Source organism: Astatotilapia calliptera, chromosome 4 (genome assembly GCF_964374335.1).
Source record: "Astatotilapia calliptera chromosome 4, fAstCal68.1, whole genome shotgun sequence".
NCBI lineage: Eukaryota > Metazoa > Chordata > Actinopteri > Cichliformes > Cichlidae > Astatotilapia > Astatotilapia calliptera.
Window position 1 is genome coordinate 27,002,848 of NC_137425.1, and position 13,549 is coordinate 27,016,396.

Consider the following 13,549-nt stretch of genomic DNA (forward strand, 5'->3'; position numbering starts at 1 on the left):
AAAAAGCCGATGAGGTTATATTAAGGCGAGTATAAAGCGGTAAACTGAGTTAAGATTGGCTCTTGTTTCCCTGCTTGTTCCAGCTTCCAGTGCCTTATAGATACTCTTCAAAACATGCTTTATTTGTGTAACTAGTAGTATAACGGAAATTTTGTTATGAGTTGACGTCTGTGTGATTGGGATGTACGAGTTGTCGTGGCCGAGTGGTTAAGGCGATGGACTAGAAATCCATTGGGGTCTCCCCGCGCAGGTTCGAATCCTGCCGACAACGTCATCTTTTTCATTTCAACAAAGATATCTTCGACGTGTATTACCTCATGCCGTGGCACAAAAGCGGAGAATTTTCACGAAAATCAAGCCATTTGAATACGACGTGTCGCGTTCAGAACACGCGCTTAATGAAATGCAGCGCCCCGCCACACAGTGATTCTCATAACCACCGCACTTTAACAAATCGCACATCACATATAAAACTCGGAACTTTGAATCGTTTGCACATGCGGACACGCAGATGGATGCTGTAGTTTAAAATTCTGAGGGATTTTTTTTGTCATTTTATCTGATGAGACAACAATAATAGTGGTACATGAGAATGTAAATGTTATTCAATTCAATTCAATTCAATCTTTATTGGCAGACTTCATGTCCATAAAAACAAGACAAGAAACAAGAAACAGACACACAACTACCCCCCCCCCCCCCCCACGACACAAGGTATAAACCATTAAATATATATATGTATATAAATAAGTATATAAAGCATTTGTAAAAATATAAAACCATAATATACATAAAACACAATTACTTAAAATAAATCAATAAATACACAAACACTTTAACCAGTGCTTTCTGAGACTGGATGAGTAACGGGAACCACTCACTGTCAGATCTGTAAGTGCTAAAATTATACTGTTACTCGAACCATCCAGTCGTTCTCTAAAATTGAACATTAACTTTCTTAAAAGTGCTTTAAAAGTCCAGACACCCACAGCTACAAACATCTGGCTGGCACTACCACTTTAATTTAATTTCTATTTTTAATGAATATACTCATCTTAACAGAATATATATTCTGTTGCCTACATTGCAGAATGTGACTTTGCCATCTAAACAGAAAAATGAGAACGGTCACAGTGAGATTTGAACATTTCGTGGGAACACAAAGATCTGTTGCAGTGGCTCGGTGTGGGGAAAATACAAACAACTCATACTGTGATCAGCTAACCTGCTGCTCTTTGTGGATTTATACAACTGAATTCAACAAGATGTAAGCAGATGATTCAGAGTTTTCTCGACTGAGTTCCATTTCCTACACCAACATTATACTGTACAGTGTCTTTATACTAGACAGTATACGTTGGTATAACGATTCAATTCAGTAAATGAATCTAAGCATCATCAGCCTAAATGTAGATCATTATCTGCTTTATGATGTAACCAAAGACTGACCACCACAGCCACTGTCTATCAGTCCATCGCAGTGCTTTACTGTGAATTCACCACACTACTGCAAACTAATCTGTTAGCCTGCACAAACCTACACAGCATTTTCATGCAGCTTTTGAATAACACAAAGCTAGTATTGCACATACAAATCAAATATGTGATAAAAAATAGTTTTAGCAGTTTATCAGGTATCACTGAGCAGTCATTATCTTTAAATCTAACCTCTCTTCTTCCCCCCAGGTCCTGTCTTTCTTGCGGCCTGATAGATAAGTTAGCTTTCTTTGATAGTGAAGTTAGCTTTCTTTATTTTATGCCCCTGTGAGATAAAAGGTAAAGCTGGAGCTTTAGCTACCAACACACTGTGACACAGTTTTTTGAGCCGATAGAAAAACAGCTGAAACATTATGTTGTAGTGAAACCTCACTTCCCTTGTGCTCCTCCTCTTCTGCAGTGGATACTGACTACAACATAGGACACCTGCACTCACTCGCCCACTTTAACCCCTGACCATAAATGCTACATAAATTTTATTCCACAACCCTGACATCCACATTACTCACACTCATAACACATACATATAGGGCCTTGGGGGTGGGCATGTTATATGGCGTCCAGAGAAAGCTCTGTGTATTCAACCTCACATCTGGCGCCGGTGCCCACTTCTCAATTTTAAATGCATGCAGACATTGAAGGTCTTCAGGAGGGGCCGTGCTGACACCTGCTGCACTCTGGTAGGAACCACATTGCCCTCGAGTCTTTTAAATGCACTTTAGAACAGCATGCAGCAACACTACAGCTGGCAGAGGGAGGCTCTTCACACACCCCCATTCTCTGTTAGCCATTGGGGCGGAGGGACTGGGAGGAGCAGTTGGCTGTCTGATTGGGGTCTGGGATGCGGGGTCTCTTTGCTACTACGGAGCCAGCAGCGTCTGCTTGTCTCAACCCCAGGGAAAAGGGTAACATCTCCTGGGTCTATAGGTGCGGTTTCCCCCTTGACCTGGGGCATAGAGTATGTTTGGGGAATGTGATTGTGTGTACAGTGTCCATTTGTGTCTGTCTCCACGTTGGGTGGGTGCCGAGTATTTGTATATGTTTGCATGAGGGTGGGAATGCACATTTGTGTCTGTGTGTGCCTGTACGTCTGTGTCTATATGTCAGGTCGGGCCTCTGGCCTCTGGGGTCCACTTTGGCTGCCAGCAGAGCCCGTGGGCACGTCACTGCAGCCCCCTCTGGCTTCTGCACCGTGGCTGCTAGGTGACCCCTCGTCTGGGGCTCTCCTCAGCTCTTCCTAGGAGGGTGGCATGGTTGCCCTTCTGATGGTCCTCCTTGGGCTCTCGCACTCTGAGGGCCTCTGGATGTCTGGGGCCTGGATCTCCTCCATGCCTGCTTCATTTGCTGGGGGACTGGGCTATGGTTCCTCATACGCTCGAGCAGATCGTTACATGGAGAAACCTTTTGAATACAAGCACGCTCATCCACACAGGTGTGCACACAGGTGTATGCACGGGTGTTCACAGACACAAACTACACCTTTCTTGGCTGCTACCTCAAAGCACATTGTGCACTGTCAGTCTTGCATGCTGCACAATAACATTCAATATTTAGTATTTACTGTAATTTACACTTAGCTAGATTATTGTGATGGTGTTGTGTTTTATTATATTTGTTTTAAAATGTATGGAGTATCCGTGAATAAATACTCAAATAAAGTACAGTACCTGAAAATTCTACTTCATTACAGGAACAAAGTATTTGTACTTTGTTAATTCCCACCTCTGGTTGCTGGTACTACTGCTGGTCCAGCTAACATGTCGGTTAATTCCACACATTTTGCTACATCAATTATTAGTTTCTTCTTATTGTTTTCTCTCAGTTTTTCAACTCCATCTTTTCGCCAATTCTTTCTCACTAAATTGTTTCGACAAGGTGCGTCAGAGCAAAGCGAAGGTAGGGGAGGGGCCGGTCGCGTGAAGAGATTTGATTGGGCAATCCAGTGTCAGTAATGAAAATGAACGAATGGGCTGCTATCGGTGCCCATCGGTCCAAAAGTGAGTCGGTATGTCTGATTACCAGTGAATCCCTGCCTTCAGGACAATGAGCCCTGTTTTCTTTAAGACACCACAGTTGAAATGTTGCAGTTAACATTGTTTGCTGACTTACAGTACAGGGACCGAGCAACATGGTGTCACCGAATCAAACATCACGTGGAGCTTTGAAGGAGATAAGTATTTATAAGCACACTAGCAAAATGCACCAAGGAGCGACTCAATAAACCATTGAGTGACAATCCCTAAAAATGGGAACTGCTTGGTGTAGAAAAATTTATATTTTGCATTTTATAGATGTAATAATATATATTTCAGACCGTATAAAATAAACAATATATAAGAATTATGAATTAGAATGGTTATTAATAGGATGTAAATTAGAAGGTCTACATAGGAGGTGAGCATTAGAGTTGAAATTGATAAAATAAAGGTACACCTTGTTTTTTCTCATGTAGAATAAATAGCCGCTTTTAACCAGTAGGTGGCAGTCACACACTAAAAAATGGTCTCAGCATACATTGTGGATGGAGGAGTTCCAATAATTTAAAATCCTTCGATTTAAAAAGTATGGATAATTATCCGGAGCTGTGTTACAATGATATAAAGTAAAACCACATCTTGTACTTATCTAAAGTTGAAGTGTGAGATAGTTTGCGGCAGCATTAACACGCTGGCATGGGCACAAAGAAACCAATGTTTGCAATACACAGGCGATATTTGCATGAAGAGTGGTTAAACAAAATGCCACATTACGTTACAGCAGAATATGACATATTGTTCTGGAGGTGCTGGGAAGTGCAGGCTTTCAATGCAACTTTTGTATTGCAGTTTTCCACTTAGCGCAGCCATAAAAGTCCCCACGGGGCAGGAACATGTGGGAGCTTATGTCATTTACCTGTGATGCCAGCAGGGAGTGGAGTGGAAAGTGTCAGCCTTTGCATGCCAGATAAATACATACACTAATGAAACATGGGATCTGATAACTTCATCTCGTGTCAGATGCCTACACAGAGATCAACCTCTCACTGGATAAGGCAGCCATCCCATCCTGTCTAAAATCAGCCACAATCATCCCAGTGCCGTCTCCCATCTCCAGCCTGAATGATTACCGCCCTGTGGCCCTCACACCGGTAATCATGAAATGCTTTGAGAGACTAGTCCTTCAGGACATCAAGGATTACCTCCCCCCAGAATTCGACCCCCACCAGTTTGCATACCGTGCAAACAGATCCACAGAAGACGCCATCGCCACAGCCCTCCACGCTGTGCTGAGTCACCTAGAGCAGCGGCAGAGCTACGTCCGAATGCTCTTTGCGGACTACAGCTCAGCCTTTAATACAATCATCCCGGACATCCTCATCACCAAACTGGTCACTCTTGGCCTCCCTCCTCTCACATGTGCCTGGATTAAGGACTTTCTCACAAACCGGCCCCAGACTGTAAGACTCGGCCCTCATCTCTCCTCCACTTGCACACTGAGCACCGGCTCCCCACAGGGCTGTGTGCTGAGCCCCCTCCTGTATTCTCTCTACACCCACGACTGCAGTTCGACCCACAAAAACACTCTCATCATCAAGTTTGCTGATGAAACCACGGTAGTCGGACTCATCTCGAAGGGAGACGAGGCAGACTACAGAGAGGAAGTCCTGAAGCTGGCAGCATGGTGTTCAGAAAACAACCTGGCACTGAACACTAAGAAAACCAAAGAGCTCATTGTTGACTTCAAGAGACACAGCACTGACTTGGCCCCCCTTTACATCAACGGGGAGTGTGTGGAGAGGGTCCACACCTTCCGGTTCCTTGGTGTCCTCATCTCTGCTGACATCTCCTGGACAGACAACATCTCAGCGGTCGTCAAGAAGGCCCAACAGCGGCTGCACTTCCTGAGAGTCCTCAGGAAGTACAAGCTGAACTCCAACTTGTACTTCCTGAGAGTCCTCAGGAAGTACAAGCTGAACTCCAACCTGCTGCTGACCTTCTACCGCTCGTCCATTGAGAGCCTGCTAACCTACTGCATCACGGTATGGTACGGCAGCTGCACCAAGGCGGATAGAGTGAGGCTTCAGAGTGTGGTCAAGACAGCACAAAAGTTTATCGGCTGCCCTCTCCCCTCCCTGATGGACATCTATTCCTCCCGCTGCCTCACCAGAGCAGCAAACATTATCAAGGACAGCTCCCACCCTGGCTTCAACATGTTCAGCCTGCTTCCCTCAGGGAAGCGCTACAGGTGCATCAGCACAAAAACCCACAGACTCAAAAACAGTTTCTTCCCCAAAGCCATAACCACCCTGAACTCACACATGCACAGATAACACAGCCCCCCCCCCCCCCAAAAAAATTTTTCTTCCCACTTCCTCTATGGACCACCACTGTGCAATACCAATTCTATGTGCAATAACTCAACTGTATATACACAACACTATTTATTACATATTACTTTTTTTTAAAAACGGCTTGTATATTTGTACATTTTATATACATTTTACTTTTTCCCTTTGTTAATACTGTCCATATGTATATAGCGCTGCAGAACTGTACCCCCCCCCCCCCCCCAGCATGTTTACACTGAGTAGGAGATGCTCTGTATCTCATTGTACAACTGTATATGTCACACAGTGGAAATTTGTATTTATCTTGTATATTGTTTTTATTCTGATTTTTAGTGTTTATTTATGAGTGTTTTATTTGCATGGTTTTATTCTGTTTCTATTGCATGGTTTTTAGTGTTTTATGTGACATGGTTTTTATCCACTGTGGACTGGCTGCACATGGGACAAATTAGCTGATAGGGACCACCTGCTGAGGCAGGGGTGTGTCCAGAGGTGGCCTATCAGCTGTGTAAAGACCTTTTAAAAACAGGCTAGCTGAGCACTGAAGGAGAGAGGCCCCAGACTGGAAGGTTAATGCGAGATGGCCAGTGTGATGCGGCGACCAAGTCCTGACCTCATGGAACGGCAACAGTAAGAGACAACACGTGTGATTGGCAGCAGGGCAGAGGTTTACCTCTGCCTGCATTTGTGAGTAGGGTCTCTACTGTTGTTTACTGGGTGCAGCTGGATTGGGAGAGGGTCACCATGGCCATGAGCCAGGGCCGCTTCTGGGACCATTGTTCTGGCCCCTATTTGTTATGTTGCAGGACACCGACGCAAGGGGAGCTGTGGCGGTGGTCGCATCATGGATTCGGGTGCAGAACGCAAGCCGGGCTGGGAAGTGATGGGCCAGCGGAAGGACAAGAAGATGGGTGGCTCTTTCTTGTCTGCTGAAGACGGGGCTGGCGTGGACTCTGCTCTAAAGGAGGAATTCCTGGCCTGCTGATGGACCCATAATGAACATGTGGCCTAATTATAGCAGGGGGGGTTTTAGTGAATGTAGAAAATGGTAGTTTTATGGGTTTTAGAATTGTTTTTAGTAGAGAGCAAACATTTTATTATGTACATTTTAAGGGTGTTTTATTTGTGCTCCCTGGCCTAGTAATAAACTGTTTCTGATCAGACCTGCTTCCTCTCTGTGCCCGTGGTATCTGACTCGCTTGCTCCCCCTTGTATTTTAAAGAATCTTTCTTTTTAGCATGACATTCTGGCGCGACCGCTTTAGTGTCCGCCGCGCGTTACATATAGTGACAGTAAAGGCATTCTATTCTATTTCCATGGGATTTAACTTCATCTGTCTGGCAGACCGCTGCCCACTCAGGTGTTCTTAACAGCAGTAAACAGTAAGCACAGAGCAAACAAGGCTCTGATGAGCTCAGCAGACTGGCGCTCAGTTTTACATTATTAATAGCTGCTCTTTAACTCAGTTTAACAAATTAATCTAAAACCCCATTTGGTTCATAGCCTTGGGCAGACCGTGTATCATACTTCCTCATTCCTCCTGCACTGTTGGGGGAAAAAAAGTAAACAAAACAAAAATCACCTGTAAAAATTTTATTTTTCTGCCAGCTGGGGAGCAAGAAAAGTTCAGTAAAATAATGGAAACTTGCAGCAATAAAAATCTCTATTTTTATGGGACAGTTATTTAAAATACAGTTATTTTCTTTATTCTACTTTTACAGATTTTTTATATGGAATAAAAGGTATTTATATGTGTAACAACATTGAAATTACCTAATAATATGGCCAAATACTATTCTAATACAATGAAGCAGGCTTAAAATGACAACTGTACAGTTTCGTGTGAAAAATCTTGTACTTTTTATTAATTATGGAAACAAAAAACAAAATGCATGTTTTCCACCAAATCTGCCAGGCATTTCCACCCCAAAATACCAGAAGTGGTGCCCAAAAGCTAACAACAGCACAGCACCACAAAACCACAGAGGAAAGGAAAACGACCGCTTCTGCTTGCAATATTGCATAATAGCATGTCAAAATGTCAGCCAGTCATATCCATGTGTCATGCCAGTAACTCCGAGGTCATCACTACGTGGTCTGGTTTTAGGATTTAGTTTGGCGACTGGAATTTTTTTAAGTCTTTTAAAAGGTCACATTACATTATGTAAAGTTTCAGGTTGTTTTCCCTTTCATTTTTATCTTAGAGACAGTTGCAATGAAAAAAACCCAAAAACGAATAATACCAAAGGATTATTTTTATATCCACAAAAAGACAAATGAGGCCGAGCCAAAGTCATGCATTCTGTAGATCTTTCTGGCACGCCATTCATTACTAAAGCAGCACGCTACGTGGCCCTATGCAAATAACCTAAACAGGGGAAAAGCTACGAGATCGGATGATAAGCTTTGTGTATTTTACACGTAAAATTGCATATCTCTCTGTCATGCATTTCCTCAAACGGCCAAATCCAGTCACACACAAATATATAATCTATCTAAGAACAACTATGCCAATGCACACGCGTATTCAGACAGAGTTTAATAGTAATGCTCAGAATGGCACAAACAGGTCACATGTGCTCCTCACTTGTAAATCCTCAAATTGTGATAAAGCGTCCACAGAGCAGAGCAGAGAGCCTTTGAAGCTGACGCTGCTGTTGTCGCCTGCTATAGCAGCACCATATGGCAAATAGCCTTGTCAAGCATGAGAGGCCAAACCCCCTGGGGCAGAGTTTGTACTCAGGCCCTACACTTTTTGAAAGGCCTCCCAGAATTCTGAGTGGCCTATAACTGTATAAGGTTTAAACATACACATACCCAGCAGAAAAACCCTGACATTCACTTTATTTTAGTCGCTATACTGGTCAACAGATGTGGCAGAGCGAGCGTCTCATCAGGCTTCATAACTGGTAAATGTCAGAAAGATGAATAGATGCATTGGAGCGGGACGCTATCCTAGACCTGGGATGCATTCCAGCTGAGCGGGCTAGAAAGAGGCCAGCAGCGTTGATGTAACAGTGTCTGTTTAAGGCGGTCTGTGGCAACCCCCCCAAAAAAACCTGAAGGCTGAGAGAGGAGCCACACTGAAGGGAAGAGCTTAAGTGGCACTCTTGAGTGCTACAAGTCGAAATGTGGAGCAGACAGAGCAGCAGACCGTGGCTAACGTGCTGTTAAAGATCTCGCCGGGCTGCAGCAGGGAGCTGCACGCAGAGCACCCCGGGGTTCTCTCTCTGAGAGAAATAAAATTGTGAGCTTCCTCCTCACTGCTTCTAAAGATCAACTGACACGGCCGCGTCATCAGTGCCTTAGGAAACAGAAAGACATTTGGAAAGCTTTACAGTGAAATGAGGCCTAATGTCTTGACTTACCCGTTCTTAGAAACTCACTGACTGGTTCACTGCCACGATTCTGGACTCTCAAAGGATTCCCAACAGTATTATCAACAGGTCTGATGGAATGATGGAGAACAGGGGCGGCACCAAGGGGGGACCAGAGGGGGCACTGGCCACCCCCTAAAATTTGATGCTCCTCAGTAGTAATAATGTAATAAGCTGGCATTGAAGCTGGTGCCAATCCCTGGACAGATCAATGGTGCATCTCAGGGCCAACATAGAGATAGGCAACAGTTCACACTCTTACATGCTCTAATACTTATTGGTCTTCCCTGTCTTTACATTCTGGCAGAGTGAATCTTAAGCTGCTTCCACTCCCCCCACCAAAACAACAACAACAACAACAACAACAACAACAACAACAACACACTTCAAACATACTGTCCTGTATAGTTTACATGAATCGTGCACCAAACTTGCAGTCTGTATTATCTGCAGTTCAAGCATGCACGGAAAGTCTAAAAATAACATCTGTTCATTAAGTATGACATCGGGTTTCTTTTCCACATCAGTACTGATGAATGCAACCCTCAAAAAGTCGTTGTTTGCTTTTTCCTTCTGAGGTTCCAATAAATGCTTAACACCCATTCACAGATGATAAAACAATCTGTGATTTCAGTGAGTCGTAACGAGTTACAGCACAATCTGCTGAAAATCAAAGTGGGCCTGCCACTGCGATCTGTTTCTCATAGCAAGTTTCAGGTCTGCAAGCTCATTATCATACTGCAGTGACATGCAGAGAAACCACTTGCCCTGAATGTAGATGGGGAAAAAACCCTATTTAAAACATTAAGCAAGTTTAAAAGTTAAAAGTACAGCATGTCATATTGGTCAGCATAACACATTTCTCTCTTACAGATGAAAACTTGAATTTGTAAATTATAAAATTTGACCTTATGTTGCACATTTATTTAGTCATAGATACAGTCCAAAGACTGTATATTAAAGATGGAATTCACCCAGTGGTTTCCCTTTTTTTTGGTGGTGGTGGTGGTGGTGGGGGGAAACAGCAGTGACAAGGGATTCTGCATGCTCATATTGTATACTGCTTTATTTTCTATTTTACTCTTTATGTAATCATAAAACACAAAATTATGCATTAAAATACATGTTTGTTAAGCCATTTAACACCAATCTGTGAATCATACAAGGTCAAGAAATTCAGGAGGCAAACCACTGTTGTGTTTTAGAATTGCAGACACCATAGAACTCTTCCTACAGGTGGTCAGGAGAAAGATTCAACAGCAAGCATCCACAGCTATCTGTAAAACACGTTGGAGGCTATATCATGGCTTGGGCTTCTTCTGTATTTGTATTTCCATGTATGTTTGCATGTTTCAATGAATCGCTGCATGTATCTCCCATTTTCTTAGGAAAATATAAAACAATACGGGGTGGTTCTGGACTTTTGCGCAGTACTGTAGATCAAGGGAGCTGAGGGTCATTTTCACGACTTCTCCACAGTTTGACATGTTGCGCCTGGCTGACTGAATGCAAGTTTAAGGCATTTCTGCAATAGTGTTTTTTTTTTTTTTACCTGTCGTTTATATACAGTCTTAGGTCTGAAATGTTTGCTATTTTTAGCACAAAAATAACATTTGAAAGAAAAGTTAAAGAACATAAAACACCATCAATCCATCTTCTTCGGCTTATCCAGTTCAGCATTGCAGCCTGTCCCAGCTGTCACAGGGTGAGAGGCAGGGTACAACCTGGACAGGTCACCAGCCTGTTGCAGGGCCACCTGAAACACCACAAACAAAGGAAAACGCCACGTGCCTTTGTCCTGTATTTGCTACTTCGTGCCACAAAGATAGCCTTTTATGGTAAAAAAGTATAGACTGTATATAAAAGATGGGCGTAGCCACCGTTGCTTGTTTTGAAATCGAGCGTGACGCATGAGGGTTTGCTCTGCTGACAGGTCAAGACTAATGAGTGTTTGCACAGTGTCAATCACAGAGAAGCCAATCCCTAAAACATATCCAGCTTTGTGGTGCATTTTAGGATTGTGTTTAAAGGTCGTACATGAAGTGACAAATAGGTTTGTCAACCCCTTGTTAGAAAAATGCATCTTTGAGTCACTTCTGCATCTTTTAAAGATAGAAGCCATGGGCATCTTTTATAGGCAGTCTTTAGTTTAAAAACAAAACAAGAACAAAACAAGAACAAAACAACAAAATGCTATTTTTGTTGTTATAAGTCAGTCTGTGATGTGGGTTACTCAGCAGCAGGTTGAAAATACAGATACATACAGATATACACTTACTGCCGTTACCACCTACATTATAAGTCTCTAACAACACGTAGGTGTTTCAACCTGCAACAATTTAGAAAATTAAAGTTCAGTTTTCTAATAAATTATTGAAACGAGCAGATCGATATCACCATCATGTGTTTTTTTTAAGAGTGCTACTTCTCTATGTAACCAAAGCTGCTGCACCACATAAACTTTGCAAAATAAAGATGATTGTGGTTCTGATCAAACTCCTTGACAAACTTGTGGTGATCCAGTAGCAGCACATCCAACTATTTGTGTAGACGTGTCATGTCTTTAAATGAAGATAGAGCAGGGAAATGTGTATTAAAAATGTGGCTGTGTCACTCAATTCAGGAAATGCTTGCGTTCCTGCGGCACTGCTGCCATTTTCTATTTTTATTGTTGATGCAAGTTGACACGACTGCACATGGAGGAACTTTGCATGCAAGGCTTTTCTGCCGCAGAGGCGCTGCAAGATGTGAAGCAGCAGGATGACTGTGGGCTTTTGCTAGCACCGACAAGTTTTGTTGCCAACTCATTTTCATTCTTGGACTATTAGAGCAGCATTTCATTGTTTACTCTTCAAAATTGTCCTTGTTTATTTATTTATACTTTTTGCTGGGATTGGAGCATCACTTTAATCCAATCTGAAACAAGCTATGTCTTATGATTTGCTGCCCCTTGTAATCAGGTTTGAACAGTTGTGTGGGGATTGTCTTTTGTGCTTTTGGCTCACAGGGGCTACTCACAAAGGGTAACCTCAGTTTTATAGGCCATATTTAATTTGAGTGCAGCCACTGTGTATGCCAGGAAAAAAGCAAACGCATAGTAAGTCTGCTTTGTACAAGTGGTCATTGCTCTTGTCCAGACTTCTATACTTGAGTGAATTTCTGAGGCAACAACAACAACAACTTGTGTTCCTGTGGAATTTCAAATACAGAAGAACACACTACAAAAATTTTGCATTTTTTAATAATTGCATTTTATTAATTGAAAACAAAAACAAAAAACAAAAAAATGCAAATTGAAAAAGGAAAAAAAAAAGAAAAAAAAAAAGGCAAAAACCAAAACAACATGATTAGGTAAGACAAGCAGAGACACTTAAATAAGAAGAGTTCCATGTTTGTGAGGGGAAAGGTGAAGGTGGGTTGATGCGGGAGGAAGGTGGAGGAAGGGTGTTGCTGAATGGGACATCTTGGATTATGTACACTGTCTCGCTGCAGGACTGGCAGGCCCCAAAAAGAGAGGGTGGGGCAGGAGGGGGTTGGGGGCTCAAAATAGCAGGTCGGAGACACTGAAACACCAGAGAGAAAGGCACTATCCAGAGAACAAGAAAACAGAAACCAGTTATACAAACACGGTAAACATGCACGCACACACGCACACAGGACCAGACATGAAATTAAAATGACAACACCGTGCTTACTGCAGCACAACTTTGAACGAAGAAAACAAACAAAAGACCAAAACAAAATCTTTTACATCGTTTACAGATGATCTCTCAAATTGAAGCAGAAAAGACAATCTCAGGTTTCTGAACTGCTGATCTGTGCCAGCTGCAGATCTACACTGGTGATTATTACACAACGTGATTATCCGAACTCAGCCTCTACGCTACGTGCATGTATTACAAGGAGGAGAGTGTCTGCATATGCATGCATGAAATGAATGTGTTTGAATGTGTTAACTGCCTCCACATATCCTCATTCACCAGTCTCTTCACAAATAAACACTAATTTATTTTTATTTTTGCTGTTTTTTTCCCCTCTCTACAAGTCTTAAAATCCCTTGCGTGGTTGTGAAATTCAGTTCTCCGACCTAGCTTCCCTCATGTTTGTGTCTATAGACTCGGTCAGCTACATTCACTGCCCTGGTAAAAAAGAAAAATGGCTGCAATAAATATATTGGCTTTCGGAAAGGTTGCTGACCTTTATGTACAGGGCTCTGTGTGACAGCTCTTGCAGCATTCATGGCTCTGCTATGCTGGTCAACATTAGCTTCCTGACAGGACTTCTTCAGAGAATCGACTTTACTTTCTCTGCGTTACAGACAAAAACATTTTTCAAATGGAACTTGTGA

General features: G+C 42.7%; 1 non-coding gene across 1 annotated transcript; it reads left to right on the forward strand.

The window, feature by feature from the left end:
* Positions 1-189: 189 nt before the first annotated feature.
* On the forward strand, positions 190-271 carry trnas-aga (transfer RNA serine (anticodon AGA)). Its single transcript has one exon. It is a non-coding gene; the product is annotated as a tRNA-Ser (tRNA).
* Positions 272-13,549: the final 13,278 nt, after the last annotated feature.